Below are 12,703 nucleotides of genomic sequence, written 5' to 3'. Positions count from 1 at the left end.
TGGGATGGTATGGAGGGGGGGGGGGCTGCTGTGTGGGATTGTATGGAGGGGGGGGCTGCTGTGTGGGATTGTATGGAGGGGGGCTGCTGTGTGGGATTGTATGGAGGGGGGGCTGCTGTGTGGGATTGTATGGAGGGGGGGGCTGCTGTGTGGGATTGTATGGAGGGGGGGCTGCTGTGTGGGATTGTATGGAGGGGGGGGCTGCTGTGTGGGATTGTATGGAGGGGGGGGCTGCTGTGTGGGATTGTATGGAGGGGGGGGCTGCTGTGTGGGATTGTATGGAGGGGGGGCTGCTGTGTGGGATTGTATGGAGGGGGGGGCTGCTGTGTGGGATTGTATGGAGGGGGGGCTGCTGTGTGGGATTGTATGGAGGGGGGGCTGCTGTGTGGGATTGTATGGAGGGGGGGCTGCTGTGTGGGATTGTATGGAGGGGGGGCTGCTGTGTGGGATTGTATGGAGGGGGGGCTGCTGTGTGGGATTGTATGGAGGGGGGGGGCTGCTGTGTGGGATTGTATGGAGGGGGGGGGGCTGCTGTGTGGGATTGTATGGAGGGGGGGGGCTGCTGTGTGGGATTGTATGGAGGGGGGGGGCTGCTGTGTGGGATTGTATGGAGGGGGGGTTGCTGTGTGGGATTGAATGGAGGGGGGGTTGCTGTGTGGGATTGAATGGAGGGGGGGGTTGCTGTGTGGGATTGAATGGAGGGGGGGCTGCTGTGTGGGATTGAATGGAGGGGGGGCTGCTGTGTGGGATTGTATGGAGGGAGGGCTGCTGTGTGGGATTGTATGGAGGGGGGGGGATGTGTGAGATTGTATGGAGGAGGGCTGCTGTGTGGGATTGTATGGAGGGGGGCTGCTGTGTAGGATTGTATGGAGGGGGGCTGCTGTGTGGGATTGTATGAAGGGAGGGCTGCTGTGTAAGATTGTATCGAGGGGGGGCTGCGTGAAATTGTATGGAGGTGGGGGCTGCCGTGTGAGAATGTATGTCTTGTGGAATTATGCTGAGAGGTGGGTGGGAAGTCGTGTGTGGGATTGTATGCTGAGACTTTGCATATTAATAAAATGCTGGATTTCTGTGCATACAATCTCTGTAGTTTACTATGGGTAAGGGTTCAATCAGGCAGGAGCCGCTGCCCCCCCCCCCCAGCATACAATCCTACACAGCAGCCGCCCCTCCCCAGCATATAATCTCACACAGCAGCTCCCTTCACCCAGTATATAATCTCACACAGCAGCCCCCCCCAACATATAATCTCACACAGCAGCCCCCCCAACATATAATCTCACACAGCAGCCCCCCCAACATATAATCTCACACAGCAGCCCCCCCAACATACCAACATATAATCTCCCACAGCAGCCCCCCCCCAACATATAATCTCACACAGCAGCCCCCCCCAACATATAATCTCACACAGCAGCCCCCCCCCCAACATATAATCTCACACAGCAGCCCCCCCAACATATAATCTCCCACAGCAGCCCCCCCAACATATAATCTCACACAGCAGCCCCCCCAACATATAATCTCACACAGCAGCCCCCCCAACATACCAACATATAATCTCCCACAGCAGCCCCCCCCCCAACATATAATCTCACACAGCAGCCCCCCCCCAACATATAATCTCACACAGCAGCCCCCCCAACATATAATCTCACACAGCAGCCCCCCCCCCCAACATATAATCTCACACAGCAGCCCCCCCCAACATATAATCTCACACAGCAGCCCCCCCCAACATATAATCTCACACAGCAGCCCCCCCCAACATATAATCTCACACAGCAGCCCCCCCCCCCAACATATAATCTCACACAGCAGCCCCCCCCAACATATAATCTCACACAGCAGCCCCCCCCCAACATATACATATAATCTCACACAGCAACCCCCCCCCAACATATAATCTCACAAAGCAGCCCCCCCCAACATATAATCTCACACAGCAACCCCCCCCCCAACATATAATCTCACACAGCAACCCCCCCCCCCAACATATAATCTCACACAGCAACCCCCCCCCCCCAACATATAATCTCACACAGCAACCCCCCCCCAACATATAATCTCACACAGCAACCCCCCCCCCCCCCAACATATAATCTCACACAGCAACCCCCCCAACATATAATCTCACACAGCAGCCCCGCAACATATAATCTCACGCAGCAGCCCCCCCCAACATATAATCTCACACAGCAGCCCCACTGCATACAATTCCCAGCCCCTCCCCAGCAGTCACATCCACCTCTCCAGCACCGTCAGACTCTCCCCTCTCAGTGCTACAGACGCTGCGGAGCGGCCATCCCTGACCTTCCTACTAGTGCCTGGGATAGCAGAGCGCGCTGGCTGCTGACCCACGTGACCTAGGGATGTCAAGTGATTTTGTGACGTCAGGAGGTCCTTGCGGAGTATAGTGTTTAGCCTTTACTCTAGTCTCACCTACATGGACAGCAGCATATGACATGTCCACCTGAGGACTTCCCTGAGCCTCAACCCCTTTCTCCTTCCAGATGGTGCAGAGTGGAGAACCAAATAGACGAGGATAACCTGTCACCACCCCATTGCCTAGTCACTATGATGACACTGCCACACACGTACTGGTGGTCGAGCATAACACTAGAAACGAGGGCGGGGCCTGTAGACTGCTCACAGCATAACCTTTAACACCACAGCAGTGCATTATGGGCAGTGTAGTTCTTCTGCCAGCACTGTGCTGTATGTTTTCCTAGCAGACGACTACATTAGCCGTCAGCCCTCGGGAGAAGGCTGTTAGTTACACAGGCGTACTGGTGCCCTATCATCAGCTCACATTTCAAGGAGCTGATAGTTGTCCAAGTCACAAGTGAGATAGCTGCTGCTGCTGTTAAATTGTAACTAGTGGAAGACACCGGCAGCTCCTGTGCAGAGCATTATACGGGGAGAGCCCTCATCCAGTGCCTGAGGTAAGTGACCTGGAGCAGTCTCGTCTGCTCCTGCACCATCTGCCATTCCTCAACAGGGAAGTGAGCTGTGACATTAGTCAGGGCATCTCTAGGGCCACTTACTGCTTCTTCAGGAGAGACAAATAAGGGCTTGTGTTCAGCAGGGAAATGTCTCACCCTGTGAGGTGGGAGCCCAGATAACAGCCATCTGTATTTTATCAGGGTCTTCCTATAGGCAGGACATGAACCCTATGTTATTCTACAATTGTACTCAGACTGTCAGCTATTTACAGGGACTGGCATATCACCCAATTCATACACAGGCGGGATTTAGCAAAACTGGTGTAAAGGAAAACAGGTTTAGTTGCCCATAGCAACCAGTCAGATTCCATCGTTTATTTTTCACAGCTCCTTTGCATAATGAAAGGTTGAATCTGATTGGTTGCTATGGCGAAATAAGCCAGTTTTCCTTTACACCAGTTTTGATAAATCTCCCCCACAGACTAATGTTTTACAGAATATCTTTGAAAGATAATATAAAAACTGGGCACACCTGAGAATATTTAGGTAACCACGCTTTAATAAAATTGGATAAAATAACATACGATATATCTAAAAACACGTGCAGCTTAAATATGTAATTATATCCGATAACCCCTATATAGCAATCAAAAAGTCTCAATAAGTTGTACGGTTGAATAGGTACCACCTATGGAAAAGATAGCATTAAATCATTAAATATGGTATATTAAATCCTATTATTAAAAATAGTTCCCAGTTCGTGTATGGGGAAGTTATATGTAGCAGCGTTTGTCTATGAAGTAGCAATAAGCAGGTATGACAGCAATGCTGACAGTAATGGTAGCGAAAAAGTTCAAATTCCTATGCTCATTCCAATTGGCTGCAGAACACAAAAGCAAAGTCTTCCATATCCATATTGCATAAGGTTACAACCTTGGACATTAGGCCATTGAAAAAGAGTCACTGAATCAAACTGTGTCTAGCGCGGTGTTGCCCACACTATATACAGCGGCATCCCGCTAAAGTTAAAGTTAAGTGCTGTGACTTGTAGTGATTGAGCGACTTAATTATCAAAACAGTCTTACCGGGAGTTTCGACCTCTGCCGTCCTACAGCTGCGGGCCTCAATGGCGTATTGTCCTTATGTCCTGCAAGCTGTTTGTTTGCCGCGCTGGTGGATTGCTGCACGTGAGCCCGCCGGTTTGAATACGGACTCCGTGTTGGTGCCACCTCTCGCGGAATTTCAAACTGATGTTCGGCACTGGTCTTTCACCGTGTCATTAGTGATGAGCGAACTTCTGTTTTAAGTTCGGCGTCTAAAGTTCGGCTTCCGGTTAGCGGAGAATCCCGATATGGTTCCCGATATGGATTCCGACTTCCGTTGTGGTCCGTGGTAGCGGAATCAATAATGGCCGATTATTGATTCCGCTACCACGGACCACAACGGAAGTCGGAATCCAGATCGGGATTCTCCGCTAATCCAAACCCGAACTTTAGACGCCGAACTTAAAACAGAAGTTCGCTCATCTCTACGTGTCATCATAGTGCATTAGCATTCAAATGGGGGGGGACGCGTTTCGGGGTTAAAATGTCCCCTTCTTCAGTGGACCATTTGAAACCCCCCTTAAGCACGATTACAGTAGAAACTCCAAAAAAGTGACCCCATTTTGGAAATTGGGGGATAAGGTGCCAGTTTTATTGGTACCATTTTTGGGTACATATGATTTTTTGATCATTCGTTATTATACTTTATGGGGCAAGGTGACCCAAAATTTTAAAATTTTGGCCTAGTTTTTATTTATTTATTTTTACAGCTTTCACCTGAGGGGTTAGGTCATGTGATATTTTTAGAGAGCAGATCATTACGGACGTGACAATATTTTAGTGTCTCCATTGTCAGAGTCATAGTTTTTTTTTTTTTTTTTTACTAATTGTCTCAGGCAGGGTCTAATTTTTTGCGGGATGAGGGGACGGTTTGATTGGTACCATTTTGCTCAACATACGCCTTTTTGATCGCTTGGTGTTGCACTTTTTGTGATGTAAGGTGACAAAAATGGCTTTTTTTTGACAGTTTTTATAAAAATAATTTATGGTGTTTATCGGACGGGGTGGATCATGTGATATATTTATAGAGCCAGTCGTTACGGATGCGACGATACCTAATATGTGTGTTTTTCCTTTTTTTATTTTTTATTATGAAATCTGTGGAATGGGGCGTTTTTTTTTTTTTTTTTCCTTTTTCTTTTTTTTTTTTTTACTTTATTTCTGTCCCACTCTGGGACTTCAACTTTTGGGGGTCTGATCCCCTCTGCAATGCTTTACAATACATCTGTATTGTAATGTATTGCCTGTTAGTGTATGACACTGAGTCACACACTAACAGGTTGCCTAGGAGACCCAGCCAGGGGCTGGATCTCCTGGGCACCCATAGAAGGCATTAATAAATAACCATTAAACCATCAGTAAATTCACAATTGTCCCCCCCCCCCCTCTAATTTTGGACCGCGACTTTGTAAGGGAGGGCGGGCAGGACGGCGTCTTCTTTCTTTCAGGTTCAGCTCCAGACCCGCTGACCGCTTCTATAAATACTTCAAAACTTGACTGGCCAATCAGAAGAGGGGCAGAAAACAGGTACCCCAGTAACAGGTAGGCAACGATGCACCAATCAAAGCCCTTCATTAAATTCACCTCAGGAAAGCACAGAAAGGGGAAGAAAGGAGGAGGAAAACAGTGACAGAACTACAACACCCAACATGCTCAATGTCACCATGGTGGGGACTCCGGCATACGCCCTTGTGCCCACTATCATGGTGCCATATGAGCAATAAATTAAATCTAAAAACGTATAGTGAAATAATGACAATAACTGTATTATGGTACAAAATGGCCACGGTCCTTTTATTAAGGGTTAAATAACATAATCCTAAAACCATAAATAATTAATTAATTAATGAATAAATAACCATTAAAGCATCAGTAAATCCACAATTGTCCCCCCTGCAAAGCTGGGTGACTAACCCACCAGATATGAGGGTATTAACCTGCATGTCCCCCCCCCCCCCCCATTAAAACCTCAACCTTATCTATCATATCTTGTACATCAGAATTGAAAATGTCTAAGGGCTCTTTCACACCTGCGTTCTTTTCTTCCGGCATAGAGTTCCGTCGTCGGGGCTCTATGCCGGAAGAATCCTGATCAGTTTTATCCTAATGCATTCTGAATGGAGTGAAATCCGTTCAGGATGCATCAGGATGTCTTCAGTTCCGGAACGGAACGTTTTTTGGCCGGAGAAAATACCGCAGCATGCTGCGCTTTTTGCTCCGGCCAAAAATCCTGAAGACTTGCAGCAAGTCCGGATCCGGAATTAATGCCCATTGAAAGGCATTGATCCGGACTTAAGCTAAACGTCGTTTCGGCGCATTGCCGGATCCGACGTTTAGCTTTTTCTGAATGGTTACCATGGCTGCCGGGACGCTAAAGTCCTGGCAGCCATGGTAAAGTGTAGCGGGGAACAGGGGAGCAGCATACTTACCGTCCGTGCGGCTCCCGGGGCGCTCCAGAGTGACGTCAGGGTGCCCCAAGCGCATGGATCACGTGATCTTTCATCTTTCAACTCTTTAGTAACTCTAATGTGTGCTTGAGGAGATTTTAATCCTTTAATCACCATGTATAACTGGTATGATTCTTGATTCAAATGCCAATAAACCCAACAAACTCTGTAAGTCTTTCAGCTGAGTTCTCTTTACTGCACGCATTTTCCTGATCACAAAAATTGCCTTCTCAACCTTTTTAATAGAATGCCTAATTTCCATATTAATTGAATCAATCACGACACCTAAAAACTCAATCTCTTGACACGGCCAAACTGTTTTTTCCTGAGCCAACGGAACACTAAAATACTGATCAATCTGAATGAAACCTTCTAATAAACGCGAACAATCAACAAAGGAACTAACAAACAAAATATAATCTAAATAATGCAAAACACTAGCTAAACCTTACTCTTTTGTAACAACCCAATTCAAAAATGAAGAAAACGTCTCAAAATAAAAACAAGTCCAGGTAAACCCCATTGGAAGACATTTATCAAAGAAAAATTGATCAATAAAATGAAAACCTAAATAATTAAATCCTTCAGGATGTATTGGTAATAAACAAAAAGCTGCCTTATTTGCCTTTGCCATGAAACACCTTTTCCCAAATGAACGCAAAAAAGAAACAGCATCGTCAAAAGATGTATAAGATACTAATGCCATTTCTTTATCCAATGAATCATTAAGTGACTCCTTCAACGGATAAGATAAGTGGTGTATTAATCTAAAATCATTTGGATCCTTCTTAGGCACTAAGCCCAAAGGAGATACCCTAAAACAGGCATGTCCAAACTGTGGCCCTCTAGCTGTTGCAAAACTACAACTCCCAGCATGCCTGGATAGCTTACAGCTATTAGGGCATGCTGGGAGTTGTAGTTTTGCAACAGCTGGAAGGCCGCAGTTTGGACATGCCTGCCCTAAAATCTGAAAAATGCGGGGCATCAAATGGACCAGCAATCCTTCCCGCTTATAATTCCTTAACAATCTTTTCTTCAACTATATCCATGTGTCTGATAACTGATGGCAAATTATCAAAAATTACACAACCGTTACCTGTGAATTTGGGGACATAAAAACCACTAGCAAATTCATTAAGAATTATTTCGACATCAGACGGTCTGGAAATAATTCTAGCCATGGCAACATTTTTTTCCCATTTCACTGGCGTCTGAGCTTTTAGAAAATCCCCTACTCTTTTGACTTTGCAGGGTTGTTTGACCCGCTCGCTGTGGCAACATCAGGCTAAGTGAAAGGCCAACATCTTTAGATCCCCATTTCATATTGCACATACAACAGAGGAATAGATGCAAAAGGCCTGCAACCAGTTATTAAGCGACCATGGTGCAGTACTGTTAAAAGTGCTTCAGACATCTGCTTTTGCGTTTTGTGAACGGTAATATTTTCCTGTTGCAAAAACCAGCAGTAGTCCCCCATCATGTTGGGATTCCAGCGGCCTTGATAACTGTTCTCAATTGTAGAAATATCTTTATGGTACCGCTCTCCTTGTTCGTCACTTACGTGTCCCAAATTGGGTGGGAAAAGATCAAGATGGGAATCTAAGAAATGCACTTTCAATGACATTCCATGTCTTATTGAACACACCATGTAAACATTCACAGTGCAGGTAGAAAAAGTATGTGCTCCCTTGGATTTAATAACTGGTTGAACCTCCTTTGGCATCAATAACTTCAACCAAACATTTCCTGTAGCTGCAGATCAGACGTGCACAACGGTCAGTAGTAATTTTTGATCATTCCTCTTTAATGAACTGTTTCAGTTCAGCAATATTCTTGGGATGTCTGGTGTGAATCGCTTTCTTAAGGATATGCCACAGCATCTCATTCGGGTTGAGGTCAGGACTCTGACTGGGTCACTCCAGAAGACATATTTTCTTCTGTTTAAGCCATTCTGTTGTTGATTTACTTCTATGCTTTAGGTCGTTGTCCTGTTGCAACACCCATCTTCTGTTGAACTTCAGCTGGTGGACAGATGGCCTTAACTTAAGTTCTCCTGCAAAATGTCTTGATAAACTTAGGAATTCATTTTTCCTTCGATGATAGCAATCCGTCCAGGCCCTGACGCAGCAAAGCAGCCCCAAACTATGATGCCCCCACCACCATACTTCACAGTTGGGATGAGGTTTTGATGTTGGTGTGCTGTGCCTCTTTTTCTTCACACATAGTGTTGTGTGTTTCTTCCAAACAACTCAACTTTGGTTTCATCTGTCCACAGAATATTTTGCCAGTACTGCTGTGGAACATCCAGGTGCTCTTGTGCAAACTGTAAACGTGCAGCAATGTTTTTTTTTTTTTGGACAGCAGTGGCTTCCTCTGTGGTATCCTCCCATGAAATCCATTTTTGTTTAGTGTTTTACGTATCGTAGATCCGCTAACAGGGATGTTAGCATATGCCAGAGACTTTTGTAAGTCTTTAGCTGACACAATAGGATTTTTCTTCACCTCATTGAGCAGTCTGCGCTGTGCTCTTGCAGTCATCTTTACAGGACGGCCACTCCTAGGGAGAGAAGCAGCAGTGCTGAACTTTCTCCATTTATAGACCATTTGTCTTACCGTGGACTGATTAACAGCAAGGCTTTTGGAGATACTTTTATAACCCTTTCCAGCTTTATGCAAGTCAACTATTCTTAATCGTAGGTCTTCTGCGAGCTCTTTTGTGCAAGGCATTATTCACACCAGGCAATGCTTCTTGTGAAAAGCAAACCCAGAACTAGTGTGTGTTTATCGGGCAGGGCAGCTGTAACGAACACCTCCAATCTCATCTCATTGATTGGACTCCAGTTTGCTGACACCTCACTCCAATTAGCTCTTGGAGATGTCATTAGTCTAGGGGTTCACGTACTTTTTCCACCTGCACTGTGAATGTTTACATGGTGTGTTCACTAAAAACATGGTAACATTTAATTATTTGTGTGTTATTAGTTTAAGCAGACTGTGATTGTTTATTGTGACTTAGATGAAGATCAGATGACATTTTATGACCAATTTGTGCAGAAACCCATATCTTTCCAAAGGGTTCACATACTTTTTCTTGCAACTGTATGTAGCAGAAATTGTCTGGATCGTTAACACATTTGCGTTTATCCATCTTAAGTTTCAAAACTGATAGCACTATAACAGATCACTTTTTATCAAAATCTGTCCAGTTTGCCTTATATACTTACTGCTGACATCAGCCTGAGTGCGTCCGAACAGGTCTGGACATGTCCATTGGAATATCTCCAATATAATGAATTAATATTATAACTGAATAGGCTTGGCATGTATAACTTAACCCTTTAATGATCTTCGCCGTACATGTACGGCGGAAGTCCGGTCCCCAAACATGGCGCCCGCTCGCACGTGCTGTGGGTGCCATAGCCGCCGGGTTTCTGCTATATAAAATAACAGAGAACCGCGGCACATGTATTTTCCCTTTCAGATGCATCTGTGCAGTCCGGAAGCGGAAGTCTCGCACTTCCGCTCCGGTAACAGCGTTCCCCGGCTGAGATCGGGGAACCTGTTACATCGATCTAATAGGCTGAAGCTTCAAGCAGGCTTCGGTGTCTATTAGACGACTATACCAATACAGGCCACTAGGCAGCATTGTATTGGTATAGTGCAAATGAAGTGTTCAATGGTGTCTATATAGACATTAATGAACATAATAGGCAATCTAATGATTGCCAGTTATTGTCACCCAAGGTGACTTAAAAAAAGTTAAAAAAAAGTTTTTTCAAATATAATTTTTTTTTTAAAATCACCCCCCTTTCCTTAAAATAAAAATACTTAAACAATAAAAAAATAAACATCATGGGCATTGCTGCGTGCGAAAATGCCCATACTATTAAAATATAACAATATTAAAGGGCTTCTGTCACCCCACTAAAGTGATAAATTTTTTTTGGGCTAGTGAAATTAGTTATATTGCGATATATGACAATATAATTGTGTTACTTACTTTGATCCAGCAGTTTCTGCAAAAAACGAAGTTTTATAATATGTAAATTCGGTCTCTACCAGCAAGTAGGGCGGCTACTTGCTGGTAGCTGCTGCAGAAATCCGCCCCCTCGTCGTGTTGATTGACAGGGCCAGCCGGGATCTCCTCCTCCGGCCAGCCCTGTCGGCATTTCAAAAATCGCGCGCCTGTGTTGATTTGGCGCAGGCGCTCTGAGATGAGGAGGCTCGTCTCCTCAGAACTCCCTCAGTGCGCCTGCGCCGATGACATCACCGAAATAGAAGACGTCATCGGCGCTGGCGCACTGAGGGAGTGCTGAGGAGACGAGCCTCCTCATCTCAGAGCGCCTGCGCCGAATCAACACAGGCGCGCGATTTTTGAAATGCCGACAGGGCTGGCCGGAGGAGGAGATCCCGGCTGGCCCTGTCAATCAACACGACGAGGGGGCGGATTTCTGCAGCAGCTACCAGCAAGTAGCCGCCCTACTTGCTGGTAGAGACCGAATTTACATATTATAAAACTTCGTTTTTTGCAGAAACTGCTGGATCAAAGTAAGTAACACAATTATATTGTCATATATCGCAATATAACTAATTTCACTAGCCCAAAAAAAAATAATCACTTTAGTGGGGTGACAGAAGCCCTTTAATGGCAAATGGCATAACAAGAAAAAAATTTAAACAGTCAATTTGCCATTTTTTGTCACTTCAACTACCCAATATTTTTTTTAATAAAAAGTGATCAAAAAGTCGCACACACTTCAAATTGGTATCACTGAAAAGAACATATTGTCCCGCAAAATAAGAGCCCTCATACAGCCCCGTACACATAACTACAAAAAAGTTATAGGAGTCAGAATATGGTTATAAAAAAAAAATAATAATCCTCAAATGTTTTAAATATATATATGGTATCGTTGTAACTGTACTGACCTGGAGAATGAAGATAACAGGTCAATTTTACCGCATAGTGTACAGTGTGTTAAAAAAAACAAAAAACTTTATCAGAATAGCGTTTATTCCCAATTCTACCCCGTTTGGATTTTTTTTTTACCACTTCCTACTACATGGTATGCAACTGTAAATGGTGCCATTAGAAAGTACAACTTGTCCTGCAAAAAATAAGTCCTCATAAGGCTATGTGAATGGAGAAATATAAAAGTTAGGACTATGGGAAGGCGGGGAGTGAAAAACAAAAACGCTAAAATGGAAAATCCCAGAGTCCTTAAGGGGTTAAAATCTAGACGTATCAGGCAAATTCCGAGTTCATATTTGGAATCAGCGTGCTCATTTTAGTTTCATCACATGTTTTTCTCTCAGTAGCAAAATCAATGTTGCGCGGTGTAATCCTCACAGACAAACTTTGTCACAAATAATTTAGGTCTGGCTGCAAGTGCGTTGACCTACTCCTGGTCACTGTCCTAAACTCCCCCTTTCACCCTTCAGTTCTCAGTCGCAATTTAAACACACTGCCCAAGGTCTCGTTCACATTCCTGTTTTTCATGAACGTGTGCTATCTGCATTTTCAGCGGACTGCACACCTACTCTTTAATTTTAATGTGTTTGTTCACAAATTAGTCGTAGACATGCACTACTTTAGTCTATGATGTGGACCAAAATCTCCATTGAAGTCTATAGGCCCGTTAAAAAAAAAAAAAAAATGGACACAACATGGATGGCATGTGTGGTCTTTCAGTGTTTCACGGACCATTGGTAGGAGAGATACTCTATGGAGGGTAAAAACCGTGTTCGTGGGTTCTTCACAAACATCTTCACGATGAAACACAGATGGATTTATGTGAATAAACGAAGTGTCACGTCATAGACACGAGTTGAAGCAAGTGTCAAGATATTTGCTGCAAGTTCACAAAGGCCTCCGCAGAGCCCTGATTTTAGTCCGTGAATCTCTGACAAGTGAATAATCTCTGAGGCCCCCTGCACACATTGCATGTTCATGTTCTATTTTTTTGCGGTGTGGAGGCACAGAGAGAAACCCCAGCATTTTGGCCTCTGTTCTGCACCACACATTCAAGTGAATGGGTCCGCATCTGTGATGTGGTGCACAAATGGCCGTGGCCAGTATTGCAGACCCGCTGTGTACGGACCGGAGTATGGGCACAGCCAGGCAACGGCTGTGTGCATGAGCCCTTACACTATAGTTTTTCTGCACAAACATCCTCAGTGAAAAACTGCACATAAACCACAACATTTG

General features: G+C 44.9%; 1 protein-coding gene across 1 annotated transcript in view; it reads left to right on the top strand.

Annotated features, from left to right (window-relative positions):
- Nucleotides 1-2,791: 2,791 nt before the first annotated feature.
- SLC26A5 (solute carrier family 26 member 5) overlaps nt 2,792-12,703 on the top strand; it is a 72,955-nt gene continuing 63,043 nt past the window's right edge. The window contains exon 1 of the mRNA XM_044280164.1: nt 2,792-2,945. The gene's annotated coding sequence lies outside the window, so the exon portion shown is untranslated. The remainder of the gene's footprint in view (nt 2,946-12,703) is intronic.

The sequence above is a fragment of the Bufo gargarizans genome, chromosome 2 (assembly GCF_014858855.1).
Source record: "Bufo gargarizans isolate SCDJY-AF-19 chromosome 2, ASM1485885v1, whole genome shotgun sequence".
In the NCBI taxonomy this organism is placed as follows: domain Eukaryota; kingdom Metazoa; phylum Chordata; class Amphibia; order Anura; family Bufonidae; genus Bufo; species Bufo gargarizans.
Note: the sequence above shows the minus strand (reverse complement) of the source record. Positions and strands in the feature narration are given on the sequence as shown.